This window comes from Coregonus clupeaformis, unplaced genomic scaffold (genome assembly GCF_020615455.1).
Source record: "Coregonus clupeaformis isolate EN_2021a unplaced genomic scaffold, ASM2061545v1 scaf0152, whole genome shotgun sequence".
Lineage (NCBI taxonomy): Eukaryota > Metazoa > Chordata > Actinopteri > Salmoniformes > Salmonidae > Coregonus > Coregonus clupeaformis.
Window position 1 is genome coordinate 237,667 of NW_025533607.1, and position 8,996 is coordinate 246,662.

At 41.5% G+C, this 8,996-nt stretch overlaps 2 long non-coding RNA genes across 3 annotated transcripts; one reads left to right on the top strand and one right to left on the bottom strand.

Moving 5' to 3' along the window:
* Nucleotides 1-1,286: 1,286 nt before the first annotated feature.
* On the bottom strand, nt 1,287-2,327 carry LOC121555801. 2 transcript variants are annotated; one of them, XR_005997999.1, is made up of 3 exons: nt 2,186-2,327; nt 1,607-1,685; nt 1,287-1,414 (listed from the first exon to the last, which is right to left on the bottom strand). It is a non-coding gene; the product is annotated as an uncharacterized LOC121555801 (long non-coding RNA). The 2 variants fall into 2 exon arrangements; XR_005997998.1 differs by having other exon boundaries at nt 2,152-2,327.
* Nucleotides 2,328-6,542: 4,215 nt separating this feature from the next.
* On the top strand, nt 6,543-7,527 carry LOC121555799. The gene is made up of 3 exons (XR_005997997.2): nt 6,543-6,620; nt 6,705-6,763; nt 6,863-7,527. It is a non-coding gene; the product is annotated as an uncharacterized LOC121555799 (long non-coding RNA).
* Nucleotides 7,528-8,996: the final 1,469 nt, after the last annotated feature.

An 8,996-nucleotide genomic window follows, 5' to 3' on the forward strand; every position in this document is an offset into this window, starting at 1 on the left:
CCAGATGTTCTGGGATCTGGACCACATTACCACCACCAGGCTGTCAGCCCACAGGCCTCAGCTGATTCCTAGGCTCCTATAGCCTCTTCCAGCTGAACCTGGATCAGATCCTGGATCAGTCCCCCTCCATTGCTACAGGCCTGCAGTTAATCAGATGGATCTGTACATGAATCGCTCTCCCCTCACCCCATAATAGGAGCTAGGGCTCCTAACAAAAATCCTTGCCCAAATCAGTTCCACCCTACTGGATGAGTCACAGGTTGCCATGATGGCCCAGACAACTGCCCTCCGATCAATCCCCATCCCACTAACCAGCCTTAGGTGACCTTTGTACATCTATACCCAAGTCAGTAATCTTCTCCGATGGGCAGCTGTATGGCTGCTGCTCTGGATTAATGGTGGTCCCTCTCATAGATGCCTCCTACACACAACAAACTGCAGACACCATCTGTCCCTGCCCTCTGGACACAAATATTCAAACACTGGGTTTGAGAAGAAGACAGGGCTATGTCTGACAGAACAGGATTTTGCAACGTGAAGAGTGTCTTTTGTCCATTGACTCTTTCTTCATTTAAGACCCTGTCATTTCACTACTCTTGATGTTTTGAATGGCATGTTGCAAGTTAAATTTGCCAATAAAATAGAATAAACACGACTTGTAGATTGCAATATGACACTAACAAAAGGGTTTGAATTTTTCAGCAACGTGCAGTGAGTGCTAACATGGCTTTGGTGATGAAAGGTACATAATGCATTTATTGTTAATCTCCCTATCATGCCACTGCATGCTGTGACATGGGCTTGGATGGTGACATCTTCTTCAAGCTGCCTGACTGAATACTGGGGCCTACAGTGGTACCGGAAGCAAGGGCCTTACCTGGGAGTACAGCAACAGTCTCTCTCTCTTCTGTCAACATGTGTTGTATGTAACCACTCAAATTCATACAAACTGCTACGGACGCAAGCACTGACTTATATTCACTTTGTCTACTTGTCCCATTCTTTAATCTTGTCTGGTATATGTGTTTTAGTTGACACACCTGTGTGATGTGTCTGATATACATGAATACAAATGTATTTACTCTGGACATGAGACTTGCATTTATTTTAGACCTTTTGAATCATAAGCTCTAAGTGTATTTGTCTTGATGTTTAAGTTACCACAGAAGTTGGTAAAAATGTGAAGATCAACGTCACAAACATGGCATGAAAAAGTTGTTTTGTAATCTTACAATTGAAAAATGAAAATGAGTTGTTTATACAAAACTTTATTGCATTTGGTCATCCCCAAAATGTGGCAATTGAAAGCCTTGATAGATCCATCCTTCCTCAGTGAACGGTCTGCGGATAGCTGACAACAGGGTGGCAGGTTTTTTATGTGCTGCTCTAGAGTTCCATAGCCCAGCAGACTCACCTGGGGATAGGGGGATGGACACGTTAGTTTTTATCAAGACTTCTATAGGGAGGAGAGAGCATGAGTTATGGAGTGAGTACAGTAAATCCAACCATTGGCCCTGGATAATATGCTAGCATCACACAGGCAGACAGCCATAGTGAAGGAGGTTTACATAGTGCTATCAAGTATACTGTTATGAGTGGAGCTTACTTCTCTGTTCTCTGGAGAGATCGCAGGTAGTTGGTCTAAAGGCTCTGGAGGTTCTTGGAATCTTCTGTCTCTGTAGCACCTGGAGAGAAGGATAGAGGTAGTGATTGTGCTTGAAAGAGAGAGAGAGTCCTCACCCATGACCTACCACTGGCCCAGGGCCTCCTGCCTAACACTCTAATCGCAATCTCTCTGACAGGATGTTACTCCAGGACTAGACAGGTGTATGTGGCATAGGGCTTCTCCACTCCTTATATGAGTGGAGTATTAGCTCTTGAAATGGTATCATGCAATGTAAAGGATAACATGAGCTAGCTAGCCAACATGCATTGTTTCTGACACATGCCACAATCATGCTTTCTTTACATCTGACAGATATATAGGTTCCGCAGCTAGCTAGATAATACTGGTTTATGATAATTGCAGTTTAGTTCATTATCTAGCTAGCTAACTAGCAAGCTAGCTAGCTAAGTGTAAAACGCAACTAGCTAGCAAGCTAGCTAGCTAACCAACTAGGCAGTTATGAAGACACTCACTAAGTAGCTTACCATGCTTTTCTGACCAACACAACATTTTTCATACCAATTTCAGCCTACTCCTTCTTGCCTACTCCCGTCTCTCTGTCTTCTTCTAGGTTCAAAACTATATGGCTGTAGTCCGGTGCTTCATTGACATTGTCAAAAGAAACACACTCGCACACAGCCATCTGGTGCAGTCAAATGGCTCAGCGTTGCAACAGCCTTCACCTGAATCTATGTCAAGCAAGAACAATTATATTTCATGTTTTTATTGTGCTGGTTCAGCCCAGCAGTATACAATCGATTTTTATCTCCAATTTACAATGTCGGATATTATAAAAATGTTTTACATATCAGATTGATACATATATGCTCTACTTATTATTGTTTGGGGGGGGTAAAATTAAACATGACCTTTAACATTTTGAAAGAAACCATGTTACATGGAACAAAAATATATCTTAACCTGGACTGGTAAAGCTAATAGATCGTATGTCATTTTGACAGATGATGAGTTCATTTGAGTTGTTACATAACCTCACAGCATTCATCCCGTCTCTCAGCCAGCTATACTCCAACTACAATATTCAGTACCATGCTGTAGCCGTGCATCTAGGGAATTATTCTGATATACTTTCTTTCGATGGCAGTAATACACCAAAGAACATAAGATAACATTATTGATTCATGATTATTTGTTTATCTGCCTCTTGCTTGAGTCTCATCTCTGTATGGACCAGCCATAACTAATTAGTCCCTGAATGCAAAGTTACGCTGAGGAAGGGTGGAGGAGGATGGGGGAAGGTGGCACGCTGCAGATGTGGAATTCAAAGCATCTAAATTAGGCCTGACATGTGACTACATCCCTGCTGCACCCCAGCTCACAGCACAAAACAGCCAGCCATGAGGGCGGCATTTGTTTTGGGATATCATTGCTGATATTTGACGACATGTTTTCTTCCTTAATTGGGACAGAATATAAAGGAGCCATCACATTGTCACTGTTAATTATCACTGTGAATTGTCTCTTTGCCGTGTCTCAACACCGCGCTTCGCCTCAACTCATTTGGAGAGTACAGAGATGACGACAGATTATGTCCCAACATTGTTCAGTCGGTTTAGAGACGAGAAGGATAGCAAATAAGATTTCCAAATTAATTGTTGTGCGAGACTCTGCCGGCCCGATATCTTGCTTTTCACTTTAATGAATGTTGTTTGAGCACAGGATGAATTGGATGACTTGGTATTGTGGTAATGCAGAGACAAAATAGATTATTCTCTCTTAAACTCATCCACACACACACTCTCTCTCGCTCTCTCTTACTTTACCACTATTCCTCTCTTCAATGCCATCTATTCCTATTGTATTCTATCTCTATTCCTCTTCCCCTCCCTCTATTCTCCCTCCCTCCCTCTGCTGATTGAAATTCATGCTAGCTCCAGCCCTAGAGCCTTCAAGAGCCTGGTGTCTGGTGACCACACCGGCAGGCAGAAAAGGTAGTGGGAGGAGGAGGTAAAAATGTGAAGACGAGTTCAAAACAGGCTATCCTGTCTCTGAAATAAAGACCACACAGGCAGGCAGCTCAGGTAGTGGGATGAAGAGGAGGAGTAGGGGGGAGGAGGAGTAGGATGAGGAGGAGGATGGGGGGAAGATGTGAATACAAGTTCAAGATTCAGGCTATCCTGCCTCTGAAAAAAGAGGGTAATAAGGCCTTCTACCTCAGTGGGCAGCGATAGAGTGAGCAAGGCAAAACAATTTACACACGCACATACATACACACACACACACAAAACCACTACAAAAGAGACGCCTGGGCAAATATTGTTTACTGATTCAGGGATTGGGGCTTAGGAGGGCAACGTTCAGCAATTCAATCTACACAGTAAACAATCATAATTGGATTGTGTGCTTATGGGCTTTGATGTGTTTCAATCCTTGGAGGACAGCATATTATAATGCCTAATTGATTTTCATACATATGAACATGGGTTTGGGAAAATTAGCCGAAAACAAATCTCTGGTGGAGAGCTGTAATTATGTGTCTAATCATGAGTTTAGGGTTTTATTTGGTGCCCTATACAGTCCAGTTACAGTCCTTTATTTTTTTATTTCCATAATAGATGTGGTTGGTTGTCGACTGGTGGTTAACCAGAGAAGTGTGGGTCTGAGTCTCTTCCAAGGCCAATCCTGTGGAGGTGACATCGAAGACCCCCGGCTAGCCACAAATTGGTCCCCAGGGGCGAGACAGAGGCCAGGGGGGCCAGAGTGAGGGGACCAGCTTCGACCCTCCCACGGCTGACCCTGTACCCCCGATGGGCTCAGCTGAGCTCAGGCAGGTGTGTCGGTGAAATATGCCCACTTGCTATACCTCCACTTGGGATATGAATCGTGTTAACACTGTCCACCAATCACAGGCTTGAGGGAAAGAGGGGAAAGCAGTCTGAAGGTGAAACAATTTAACTATTTTACTCCTTTACAAAGATACTTACATTTGAAGTTGGTTTGAGCTCTTGGACATACATGTATTCATTTATTTATCCTTTATTTAACCAGGCAAGTCCATTAAGAACCAGGCAAGTCAATTAAAGGGATACTTCAGGATTTTGGCAATGAAGCCCTTTATCTATCTACTTTCCTAGAGTCAGATGAACTCAAGGATACCATTTTTATGTCTCTGCCTCTAGTATGAAGGAAATTAGAGGTCATTTCGCAAGCCAATGCTAACTAGCATGCTAGTAGTTACCATAGACTTCCAGTCATTGTGCTAACGCTAGTTTGCAATTGTGCAAACGCTAGTTAACAACTTCCTTCAAACTGCACGCAGAGACATAAAAATGGTATCCACAAGTTCATCTGACTCTGGAGAAGTAGATAAAGGGCTTATGTGCCAAAATTCTGAACTATCCCTTTAAGAACATATTCTTATTAACACAGAGCAATGCAGGTACAGTCAAGCTAACCTATGACAATGTAAATATTCTTTCTGATTATAAAAGAACAATACTGTAGGCCGTCCTTGGTCCCTCCAAAGGTTGCACCATTACATTTGGCTACATTACTTCCCCAGTGACACCCCGGCCAGCAGAAAGGTGAGCTCCTTGGCTCAGCAAGCGTTCAGATCCTTGGTTTCACATCACCTTCAATTTGAATTCCATTACCTGCAATGCCACTTTTCAAATAATGGTAGGCCCCATTAATTACCAAAGTACGGGTCCAGGGTAAAGGTGAACATGCAGTTACAGAATTAAATCAAGCCGCAGTTTAGCTTGTCAGTCCTGACAGAAATAACTTGGGTGAATTATTAAATGCCTCTGCTCGTCTCCTTGGCTTTATTGTCAGACATTCCCACACTGCACGAGTCAAATAAAAATATTTTCTTCCCTTTAATGAAATAAAACTATTAATCATGTTATTTATTTTCTCATATTAGATTGATACAGTCTTCCAAAGTCTCTGATGTAACCCCAAAAACAAGGCTTTAATGTGACTACTATTTGAAACAGTTTATTTTTTACTGACATGCTGTTACCAAATATATTTTGCAAGGAGGGGGAGGTCGGTCATCTAATCTGAGGCGATTATGGGTCTTTAAGTCTAATATTTCCAAATTGCAGATTGTTATCATGATTTTCTGTCCATTTAATTGCAAAATGCAATTACTGCATCTACACAAGGTACTACCATAGGAAAGCGCTTGGAAAGTTTTTGGAGCTCATCACGTTGCCATGGTAACATAAAACATTTGGAGAAATTGTATATATTTGGGAATTATGAAAGTTTTGCGCACCTATGTTTACTCAGCTTTTTACCTCATTCTTATCAATTTTAATATGAAAGTCAGGGCCCGTATTCACACCATTCATTATGAAATAAAAACCTAAACTGATCCTAGTTCAGCTGAGACACTTTTACTGCATTTAGACAGGCAGCCCAATTCTGATATTTTGTTCCACTAATTGGTATTTTGACCAATCAGATCAGCTCTGAAAAAGCGCTGATGTGAAAAGAGCTGATGTGATTGGTCAAAAGACCAATTAATGGAACAAATATCAGAATTGGGCTGCCTGTGAAAACCAGCCATAGTTGCTAATAATTATACTTTTTTTTTCTATTAGTTTGATCAATTTTTTCCCCTCTACCTAAAGATTGTAACCTTTCACATTCAAAAGACCTGTTCAATTCAATTAATGCTTTACAGCTTACTTGCATGCAACAAAAATGGATGGTTAAACCACATATATAGAACACGTTTTAGTATAGATCGGTTAAACCACCACAATACTGCCGTTAAGCAGACGTTTCTAATGGTTGCGTAAATTCAATGTATGGTCTCCATGACAACCAGCTGTCCGTAATTAGTTAATCAAGACAGGCAAGTTTGAGGCTCAAAGTGGCTGCATATGTCAAGAGGTGGTAAGGTGCTTGAATCATTTGGTCATCAGGTAGTTTGTGTCCATACCACTGAAACAATGCATCTAGCTCTGCCCATATATCTAAGGTATTTTAAAACTTCTGGCTCTTTAGAAATGGTTTTCTTATTAGATCATGGATTTGTATTAAATTGCTTTGATTTCTCTTGCAGTGTCCTTTTGATTGGCTGTGTCATTGCTGGAGGTTCCTGGTGTGCCAAAATGGCAAGAGGTACTCTGTGCATGTCCTAAATGTTGTTGCTTAATGTCATATTTCGGCGTAAGATACTTACACTAACATTTCTGTTTTGTTGCCGTCTTTCCACTTCAGCCCGTGCAGCTGCCATGGGTTTGGACCTCCCTAGGACCCAGTTTGTCCCTTACCATCTTCGACCAACACGTCATGGGAGTTTTGATCCCATAAGAAACCACTGAAAATAATGATGGCCCCAAAGAGGCTGAGTTTCAGCACAATGGTAAAATCCAAGGGGAAGGATATCCAAGTGACTGGGCCTGTGGACAAGTCCTCCCCAGAGGCTTTCAACCCAAACCTTCTACACTAAACCACCACGGTTCTGATCCCAGTTTGGCTGACTCCTCTGTCAGCCATTCTTCCCACACTCCCAGGGGAGAGTTTATTAGCAGCCACAAGCCCAACTTTGATCAGGTGAAGAATTCTGCGCCTCGACCAAATGTAATGGTAGCCCCTGGTCAGTTTGAGTACTCAGAGAAAGTGGACATTCGAGGTTACTATAAGCCTATTGTAGTTCAGCCTGTCCCCAGCAGACATGGAATAGCCCAGAGTGTGGTTTCACGACCCCAGGATAATGGTGCTGTACCCTATGGAAAAAGTATCCTATGGCCCTGGCCTCAGTAGAGGCTTTTCCTCTAGATCCTCTCCACCATCCCAGAGTGGACTGATCAGCCACTAAACTAAGACAATTATGTTCCCAGGCCCTGGTGCTGTCCATTCCTTGATCAAAGAGCAGAATATGAAGCAGTTTGTCATGATGAGTCAGCAAAAACAGGGATCCGGTTGGTTAAGATCCTAATGGACAAACTTTATTTTGGTTTGCAAAGGAAAGTTTGTCCGTTAGGATCTTAACCAACCGGATCCCTGTTTTTGCTGACTCTTCATCACAAACCTTTGTCTGAGGAGCCAACCATACCAGTGATGAGCAAATCGGTGACCCTATGCACTTTTAAGGGCAAAACATGTATGCTGTGTTTGTATTAAAGTACATTTACTTATCCATGACATCACTGTGTTCTGAATCACTATTTTGTTATGGCTCTTCCCCCACTGACCAGTTAATCCTTCAAATAAAATGTCCATTATGTTTTGAGATGTTTTATTTAGTTATGATTAGACTAAATTAAACTGATAGACCAAGTAGAGACTAACAACATGCTACATTTATACAATTTTGGTATAAGACCAGTTATCCAGCAGTAAGCATGCACCAGAATGTATCATTCGTTTTGAAGTCTACCGAAGTGTAGGTTAAGATACACTTTGAACAGAAATAAGATGTCCTTTGATAAATTGTTCAGTTGGCTTGTTGACCTACATCAACTTTTGATCACCTCTTTTATGTGATTGTGTCCCTGTAAACCCACATTTTAATCTTGAGATTAAGCAATTGGACAGAAACTACCAGAGGTTGTCTCTAAATAAACGTGACACCTAAACCAAAGATGGTGGAGAAATGAAGATGGTTCACTCAAGCCGTTTAAAAAAATATGACTAATTGGGCTCTCTCGCGTGAGCATGCTTTCCTATGTGAGCTCATGGTTTCTCCATATTAGAGCCCCACAGTGGAGATGTCATAATACCCATAAAACCTAGCGGTCAAACAGGGAAATGGTTCCAATCTTTTTTCCACCATTCATTTTTCCCATAGGGGATTTTAGAATCACTTAAAGTAAGGGCTGTGTTTCGTGTAGGCTTACCCTGGTGTGACGTTTTGATAACCATGTAAATCTCTCTCGGACAAGATGACTTTAATCAATATGTTCGGCTCGATTTACTCTCAGATTCGAAAATGCAAAATCATGCAAAACTGCAAGTTCATGCACGTCATCTCTAGCATCCCTTTGCTAACAGGTATTGTGTCAATTTAAAACTTGCACAAGACAGTTCACAGAATTGTCCATTTAAAGACAAGTAGCCAATTTATTCATTACTACATTTCAAATCAAATCAAATCAAATTTTATTGGTCACATGCGCCGAATACAACAGGTGCAGACATTACAGTGAAATGCTTACTTACAGCCCTTAACCAACAGTGCATTTATTTTAAACAAAAAAGTAAGAATAAAACAACAACAAAAAAGTGTTGAGAAAAAAAGAGCAGAAGTAAAAATAAAGTGACAGTAGGGAGGCTATATATACAATAGAATAAAGTGACAGTAGGGAGGCTATATATACAGGGGGGTACCGTTGCATAGTCAATGTGCGGG